This window comes from Festucalex cinctus, chromosome 13 (assembly GCF_051991245.1).
Source record: "Festucalex cinctus isolate MCC-2025b chromosome 13, RoL_Fcin_1.0, whole genome shotgun sequence".
In the NCBI taxonomy this organism is placed as follows: Eukaryota; Metazoa; Chordata; class Actinopteri; order Syngnathiformes; family Syngnathidae; genus Festucalex; species Festucalex cinctus.
The window spans coordinates 17,356,610-17,364,280 of record NC_135423.1 but is presented as its reverse complement, the minus strand read 5'-3'; the positions used below and the strand labels follow the sequence as shown (position 1 = coordinate 17,364,280).

Sequence of the window (7,671 nt, the reverse complement as noted above, 5' to 3'; positions counted from 1 at the left end):
TTGAAACCAGCTCATTTTTTCCCCTCTCCTCCCCTCCTCTATGATTTCTTGCAACATTTTGTTTCCAATGTTTATTGAAGAATTGTCTTGCGGCAAGTTGCGTGGCCATACAAAGGAGTGCTCAAACGCAGCGCTCCAACAGCAGACTGCAGTTGGCTCGCCAGGGGTGCGACAATCACAAAGGGAGAAGTGGGGTTTCACTGAACCGGGCGTTTTACTTCCGCATTAGAAAAGTGACCAGAAAAACACATCATATTTCATAAAAAATTACATCGCTTTGGTGTCAAAGGTAAGATTTAATCATTATATGCCTATAGTTAACTTTTGGAAGGGCTTAAAACACTGTGGCGTAATCCCTTTAAGAGTATTTTGTAGAATAGCAAAACAAAAAATAGATGCAGCTCACTAGTGAACTATTTTTAGAACAAGCCTGCAGGCCACGATATTGAGAATTCAGAAAAACAACCATTTTGGAATGGAATAAAATCTATTGTCATCTGAACATTTCACGAGTACAGTACAGAGCAATGAAATACACATAATAGATACAACCTGTCCAAGACACAAGAAGACATATACTCACATTCCCGCCTATGGGCAAAAACCTGGAGAAAAGCTGTGCAAGCACAGGAAAAACCTTCATATAAAAACCACAGTGCCCGATGAATGTATTGTCGCAACACTCAGAGGGTCTGATTTCTTTATTTTTTTTATTTTGAATCCCTTCATACTATATTGAGAAAAAAATGAAAGTAGTCGGTCACGCATGTGTAACGGAATGTATGGTGTTCCACAGGGTTCATTTCTGGGGTCTCTGCTGCTGCCCCTGGGTTTCAGCTTAAGAAAACAGTGGTGGTTGTTTTACACTGCTCTATAAATATTGAGTTGAGTGATAGGAGTCAGTGTCATGATGAGCAATGCCTAGTTAAGCAGTTCTATTCCAGCGCAACTGGCAATCTAGCACTCATATTTAATTTTTCAATGGTGTTTGGTGAATGCACATACGAAACTGGTGGGGTTCAGTACCTCAAACAAGATTAATTAAAAACAACTGCTCTATAGGAAAACAGGCTTGGATGTTGGAAATGAAAATGATTGCCCACATTTAACTGCAAGTCTACTCTTTGTATTGTCATCCCTTAAGGTATAACATTCCTAACAATCCTGTTTTGCTGTCTGGGTGGGAAGCTATTTATTTGTATAGAAATCGACAGGGTTGCATTTACTATGATGATATTACAGTTCTGTTGCCCTTCAACTGCTGATGAAGCTCACATGTTTAATAGAACCTTTGGGGCTCACACACAAGATCCACCAATGATGATGGATATTACGCAATGTATGATGGCTGTAATAAAACGTGTCTGCTGATATGCATGTTCAAGCTTAGAATTCATCAATAACAGAATCTCACGAATGAAAGAGACAACACATACTTTGAATTTACTTGGCTGCAGTTTAGTATTGATAGTCTGCATGTTACCTGTCATGAAACATTATCTTGGGTTTGTATTCGCCTATTGTCAATTTTACTGACCTTCTCTTTGATGACCTACATATCAAGCAACCACTTTCTGTTTCAGTCTGCCTGACACACACACACCCACACACACCTGACAGCCACCCTTTATTTATTAATGGTCCGGGCAAGACAAGAACAAGGAACACAGAGACCTTTCGAACTCAAGTGGCACAGTCAAGTTTAAACACTAAAACAAAAATGCACATCTCTCTTGCAGGGTAGAGCAGCGTTAAACTTTGTAGTGTTTTTTTTTTTTTTTTTTTTCCTCAAAGGCACAGGTGGAAAAATCCCAGCTCCACTGTTACGCTTCTGACATGTTATTTACTTAGAATGCAATGTGTGAGTGGCAAGTTTTGGGCCAGTCAAAAACACTCACATTTACATCTACATTCATTTTACTGTGTTCAATTAAAAAAAAAAAATCCATAGGAAAAGATGATCTGTTGTCATCTTGGAAATAAGCAGTATATTTCTCTGTTAGGATACTGTGTGTCCATTCATAGGTCTCCATCGTAAAGATCAACAGAGCTCCAGCTTATCTCTCAAACTGAAGAGGACACTATAAGGAAGATGGGCTGATGGATTAACAGTTTTAAAAAGAAGTAAATAAATAAAGTAGCAATAACTGATTGTATGTATGTACACATTTATAAACTTGTTTCAAGGACTGGACCAAATCAGGAACACTTCAGAAAACTATTGTTACGCATGTTAAAACAAAGCAAAGTGGAAACCATATACATATAAACACCCAGAAGTCCTGCCGGTGAGCACGACTTCTCCTCAACAAATAAAAGCCGATATGTGCACTTCTGTAATTATCATCTCCCCATATGCTAAAAATATCAAATCACATTATTTTTTTTAGGGAGAAAGGTGAGATGTGTCATTTGGTAAAATAGTTGATAGAAAGGGAAAAGCTCACCACTTCACTCATGAGATGTTTGTCCTCAAGCAAGCAGCAGTTTTTGGGCTCTTGAGTGCCCAAAACCTCTGCATTCTGTGGCCTGTTAGCTCAGTTGGTCAGTGGTGTGCTAATAACACCAAGGTTATGTGTTCAATCCCCATACGGGCCAATGTCTTTGATTATGTGATCATCCTGGGTGTTATCACAATAGAAATAATGCAAAGTTGATGATTGGAAAGCCCTTTCCTGATTCAGATGAGGGAGTCCTTCACTGGGGTGAGGTGTGTCATTTGTTACAATACTTGACGGACAGTAAGGGAAAAGCTCTCTTTGCTCATCATGTCCCATGACTGAAACAAGCGGCACTTTTTAGGCTCTTGAGCGTCCAAAAACTTTGTATCTTGTGGCCTGTTAGCTCAGTTGGTCAGAGCGTGGTGCTAATAATGCCAAGGTCATTGGTTCATTCCCCATATGCGCCAAGGTAATTGATTATGTGATCAGCCAGAGTGTTATCACAATTGAAATTTTGCAAAGTTGATTCTTGGAAAGCCCTTTCCTGAGTCAGATGAGGCAGTCCTTCAGTGAGGTGAAATGTGTCATTTGTTTGAAAACTTGAAAGACAGAAAGGGAAAAGCTCACTTCACGTGCGACTGAAGCAAGCATTAGTTTTTTCTGCTCTTGAGTGTCCAAAACCTTTGCAACCTGTGGCCTGTTAGCTCAGTTGGTTAGAGCGTGGTGCTAATAATGCCAAGGTCATCGGTTCAACCCCCATATGGGCCAATTTGTTTCACTATGTGATCATCCTGATTGTTATCCCAATAAAATTTATGTGAAGTTGGTTCTTGGAAAGCCCTTTCCTGAGTCAGACGAGGTCTTCCTTCACTTTTTTGGGATTTGTCATTTGGTACAATATTTGACAGACAGAAAGGGAAAACCTCACTTGGAAAGCTCTTTCCTGAGTCAGATGAGGGAGTCCTTCAGTTTGGTGGGATATGTCATTTGGTACAATACCTTCGAGACAGAAAGGGAAAACCCCACTTCGCTCCTTGGGCTGAAGCAAGCAGCAATATTTGGGCTCTTGAGTGTCCCAAATGTCTGTATCCTGTGGCCTGTTAGCTCAGTTGGTTAGAGCGTGGTGCTAATAACGCCAAGGTCATGGGTTTGACCCCCATATGGGCCAATTAATTTTTTATGTGATCATCCTGATTGTTTTCCCCATTCAATTTATGTGAAGTTGGTTCTTGGAAAGCCCTTTCCTGAGTGAGACAAGGTCTTCCTTCAGTTTGGTGGGTTTTGCCATTTGGTACAATACTTGACAGAAAGGGAAAACCTCACTTCACGTCGGCTTAACAAGCAGCAATCTTTGGGCTCTTGTGTGTCCCAAATGTCTGCAACCTGTGGCCTGTTAGCTCAGTTGGTTAGAGAGTGGTGCTAATAATGCCAAGGTCATGGGTTCAACCCCTATATGGGCCAATTAATTCGTTTATGTGATCATCCTGATTGTTTTCACCATTCAATTTATGTGAAGTTGGTTCTTGAAAAGCCCTTTCCTGAGTCAGACAAGGTCTTCCTTCAGTTTGGTGGGATTTGCCATTTGGTACAATACTTGACAGACAGAAAGGGAAAACCTCACTTCACATGGGCTTAAGCAAGCAGCAATCTTTGGGCTCTTGAGTGCCCCAAATTTCTAGATCCTGTGGCCAATCAACATATTTTAAAACAGAAAAAAAAGCTCCAAAGTGCATTTGGGGTGTGTTGTTTTTTTTTACACTGACACACTCCTTAAAAACAAAAAGCATGGAATTTATTCCATTTCAATCCCAACACTTAGCTGCGTTAAGGCTTCTCTCTCTCTCTCTCTCTCTCTCTCTCTCTCTCTCTCTCTCTCTCTCTCTCTCTCTCTCTCTATATATATATATATATATATATATATATATATATATATATATATATATATATATATATATTTTTTTTTTTTTTTATTTATTTTTTTTTTAAAAAGAAATCATAACACTGTCAGGGATTTGTTGTTTAGCTAAGTTGGTTAGAGCGTGGTGCTAATAACACCAAGGTCATGGGTTCAACGCCCATTTGGGCCAATTTCTTTGTTTATGTAATCATGCTGATTGTTGTCCAATTCAATTGATGTAAAATTGGTTCTTGAAAAGCCCTTTCCTGAGTCAGATGATGTCGTCCATGAGTTCGGTGTGTTGTGTCATTTGGTCCAATATTTGACAGAAAGGGAAAAGCTCTCTTCAATCTTCAAGTCACTGAAGCAAGCATTAGTTTTTCGGCTCTTGAGTGTCCAAAACCATTGCATCCTGTGGCCTGTTAGCTCAGTTGGTTAGAGTGTGGTGCTAATAACGCCCAGGTTATGGGTTCAACCCCATATAGGCCAATTTCTTTGACTATGTGATCATCCGGATTGTTATCCCAATAAAATTTATGTGTAGTTGGTTCTTGGAAAGCCATTTCCTGAGTCAGACGAGGTCTTCCTTCCCTTTTTGATATTTGTCATTTGGTACAATATTTGACAGAAAGAAAGGGAAAACCTCACGACTCTGCTTTAGCAAGCAGCAATATTTGGGCTCTTGAGTGTCCCAAATGTCGGCATCCTGTGGCTTGTTAGCTCAGTTGGTTAGAGCGTAGTGCTCGTAACGCCAAGGTAATGGGTTCAACCCCCATATAGGTCAGTTTCTTTACCTATGTGATCATCCTGATTGTTATCCCAATAAAATTTACGTGAAGTTGGTTTTTGGAAAGCCCTTTCCTGAGTCAGATGAGGGAGTCTTTCAGTTTGGTGGGATATGTCATTTGGTACAATACCTTCGAGACAGAAAGGGAAAACCCCACTTCACTCCTTGCGTGTAAGCAAGCAGCAATATTTGGGCTCTTGAGTGTCCCAAAGCTCTGGATCCTGTGAACTGTTAGCTCAGTTGGTTAGGGCGCGGTGCAAATAACGCCAAGTTCATGGGTTCAACCACCATATGGGCTAATTTCTTTGATTATGTTATCATGCTGATTGTTGTCCAATTCAATTGAAGTAAAATTGGTTCTTGAAAAGCCCTTTCCTGAGTCAGATGATGTCGTCCTTGAGTTCTGTGAGTTGTGTCATTTGGTCCAATATTTGACAGAAAGGAAAAAGCTCACTTCAATCTTCAAGACTGAAACAAGCATTAGTTTTTCGGCTCTTGAGTGTCCAAAACCTTTGCATCCTTTGGCCTGTTAGCTCAGTTGGTTAGAGCGTGGTGCTAATAACGCCAAGGTCATGGGTTCAACCCCCATATGGGCCAATTTCTTTGATTATGTTATCATCCTGATTGTTATCACAATAAAATTTATGTGAAGTTGGTTCTTGGAAAGCCCTTTCCTGAGTTAGACAAGGTCTTCCTTCAGTTTGGTGGGATTTGCCATTTGGTACAATACTTGACAGACAGAAAGGGAAAACCTCACTTCACATGGGCTTAAACAAGCAGCAATATTTGGGCTCTTGAATGTCCCAAATGTCTGCAAACTGTGGCCTGTTAGCTCAGTTGGTTAGAGCGTGGTGCTAATAACGCCAAATTCATGGGTTCAACCCCAATATGGGCTAATTACTTTGATTATGTTATCATGCTGATTGTTGTCCAATTCAATTGAAGTAAAATTGGTTCTTGAAAAGCCCTTTCCTGAGTCAGATGATGTCGTCCATGAGTTCGGTGAGTTGTGTCATTTGGTCCAATATTTGACAGAAAGGAAAAAGCTCACTTCACTCATCAACTGACTGAAGCAAGCATTAGTTTTTCGGCTCTTGAGTGTCCAAAACATTTGCATCCTGTGGCCTGTTAGCTCAGTTGGTTAGAGCGTGGTGCTAATAACGCCAAGGTCATGGGTTCAACCCCCATATGGGCCAATTCATTTCACTATGTGATCATCCAGATTGTTATCCCAATAAAATTTATGTGTCGTTGGTTCTTGGAAAGCCCTTTCCTGAGTCAGACGAGGTCTTCCTTCCTTTTTTGGGATTTGTCATTTGGTACAATATTTGACAGAAAGAAAGGGAAACCCTCGACTCTGCGTTAGCAAGCAGCAATATTTGGGCTCTTGAGTGTCCCAAATCTCGGAATCCTGTGGCTTGTGAGCTCAGCTGGTTAGAGCGTGGTGCTAATAACGCCAAGGTCATAGGTTCAACCCCATAAAGGCCAATTTCTTTGCCTATGTGATCATCCTGATTGTTATCCCAATAAATTTTACGTGAAGTTGGTTCTTGGAAAGCCCTTTCCTGAGTCAGATGAGGGAGTCTTTCAGTTTGGTGGGATATGTCATTTGGTACAATACCTTCGAGACAGAAAGGGAAAACCCCACTTCACTCCTTGCGGTTAAGCAAGCAGCAATATTTGGGCTCTTGAGTGTCCCAAATGTCAGCATCCTGTGGTTTGTTAGCTCAGTTGGTTAGAGTGTAGTGCTAGTAACGCCAAGGACATGGGTTCAACCCCCATATAGGCCAATTTCTTTGCCTATGTGATCATCCTGATTGTTATCCCAATAAAATGTATGTGAAGTTGGTTCTTGGAAAGCGCTTTCCTGAGTCAGATGAGGGAGTCCTTCAGTTCGGTGGGATATGTCATTTGGTACAATACCTTCGAGACAGAAAGGGAAAAGCTCACTTTAATCTTCAACGGACTTAAACAAGCATTAGTTTTTTGGGTCTTGAGTGTCCAAACCTTTTGCATCCTGTGGCCTGTTAGCTCAGTTGGTTAGAGCGTGGTGCTAATAACGCCAAGGTCATGGGTTCAACCCCCATATGGGCCAATTTGTTTCACTATGTGATCATCCTGATTGTTATCCCAATAAAATTTATGTGTAGTTGGTTCTTGGAAAGCCCTTCCCTGAGTCAGACGAGGTCTTCCTTCCCTTTTTGGGATTTGTCATTTGGTACAATATTTGACAGAAAGAAAGGGAAACCCTCACTTGACTCTGCGTTAGCAAGCAGCAATATTTGGGCTCTTGAGTGTCCCAAATCTCAGCATCCTGTGGCTTGTTAGCTCAGCTGGTTAGAGCGTTGTGTTAATAACGCCAAGGTCATGGGTTCAACCCCCATATAGGCCAATTTCTTTGCCTATGTGATCATTCTGATTGTTATCCCAATAAAATTTATGTGAAGTTGGTTCTTGGAAAGCCCTTTCCTGAGTTAGATGAGGGAGTCCTTCAGTTTGGTGGGATATGTCATTTGGTACAATACCTTTGAGACAGAAAGGGAAAA

The 7,671-nt window shown here is 40.9% G+C and overlaps 11 non-coding genes across 11 annotated transcripts; all 11 read left to right on the top strand.

The window, feature by feature from the left end:
- The first annotated feature begins 3,135 nt into the window (after window positions 1–3,135).
- On the top strand, window positions 3,136–3,209 carry trnai-aau (transfer RNA isoleucine (anticodon AAU)). The gene has a single exon. It is a non-coding gene; the product is annotated as a tRNA-Ile (tRNA).
- Window positions 3,210–3,535: 326 nt separating this feature from the next.
- On the top strand, window positions 3,536–3,609 carry trnai-aau (transfer RNA isoleucine (anticodon AAU)). Its single transcript has one exon. It is a non-coding gene; the product is annotated as a tRNA-Ile (tRNA).
- Window positions 3,610–3,828: 219 nt separating this feature from the next.
- trnai-aau (transfer RNA isoleucine (anticodon AAU)) lies at window positions 3,829–3,902 on the top strand. Its single transcript has one exon. It is a non-coding gene; the product is annotated as a tRNA-Ile (tRNA).
- An 852-nt stretch (window positions 3,903–4,754) lies between these two features.
- Window positions 4,755–4,827, top strand: trnai-aau (transfer RNA isoleucine (anticodon AAU)). The gene has a single exon. It is a non-coding gene; the product is annotated as a tRNA-Ile (tRNA).
- Window positions 4,828–5,048: 221 nt separating this feature from the next.
- trnat-cgu (transfer RNA threonine (anticodon CGU)) lies at window positions 5,049–5,122 on the top strand. Its single transcript has one exon. It is a non-coding gene; the product is annotated as a tRNA-Thr (tRNA).
- A 526-nt stretch (window positions 5,123–5,648) lies between these two features.
- trnai-aau (transfer RNA isoleucine (anticodon AAU)) lies at window positions 5,649–5,722 on the top strand. Its single transcript has one exon. It is a non-coding gene; the product is annotated as a tRNA-Ile (tRNA).
- Window positions 5,723–5,947: 225 nt separating this feature from the next.
- On the top strand, window positions 5,948–6,021 carry trnai-aau (transfer RNA isoleucine (anticodon AAU)). The gene has a single exon. It is a non-coding gene; the product is annotated as a tRNA-Ile (tRNA).
- A 226-nt stretch (window positions 6,022–6,247) lies between these two features.
- trnai-aau (transfer RNA isoleucine (anticodon AAU)) lies at window positions 6,248–6,321 on the top strand. Its single transcript has one exon. It is a non-coding gene; the product is annotated as a tRNA-Ile (tRNA).
- Window positions 6,322–6,841: 520 nt separating this feature from the next.
- On the top strand, window positions 6,842–6,915 carry trnat-agu (transfer RNA threonine (anticodon AGU)). Its single transcript has one exon. It is a non-coding gene; the product is annotated as a tRNA-Thr (tRNA).
- Window positions 6,916–7,146: 231 nt separating this feature from the next.
- On the top strand, window positions 7,147–7,220 carry trnai-aau (transfer RNA isoleucine (anticodon AAU)). The gene has a single exon. It is a non-coding gene; the product is annotated as a tRNA-Ile (tRNA).
- Window positions 7,221–7,443: 223 nt separating this feature from the next.
- On the top strand, window positions 7,444–7,517 carry trnai-aau (transfer RNA isoleucine (anticodon AAU)). The gene has a single exon. It is a non-coding gene; the product is annotated as a tRNA-Ile (tRNA).
- Window positions 7,518–7,671: the final 154 nt, after the last annotated feature.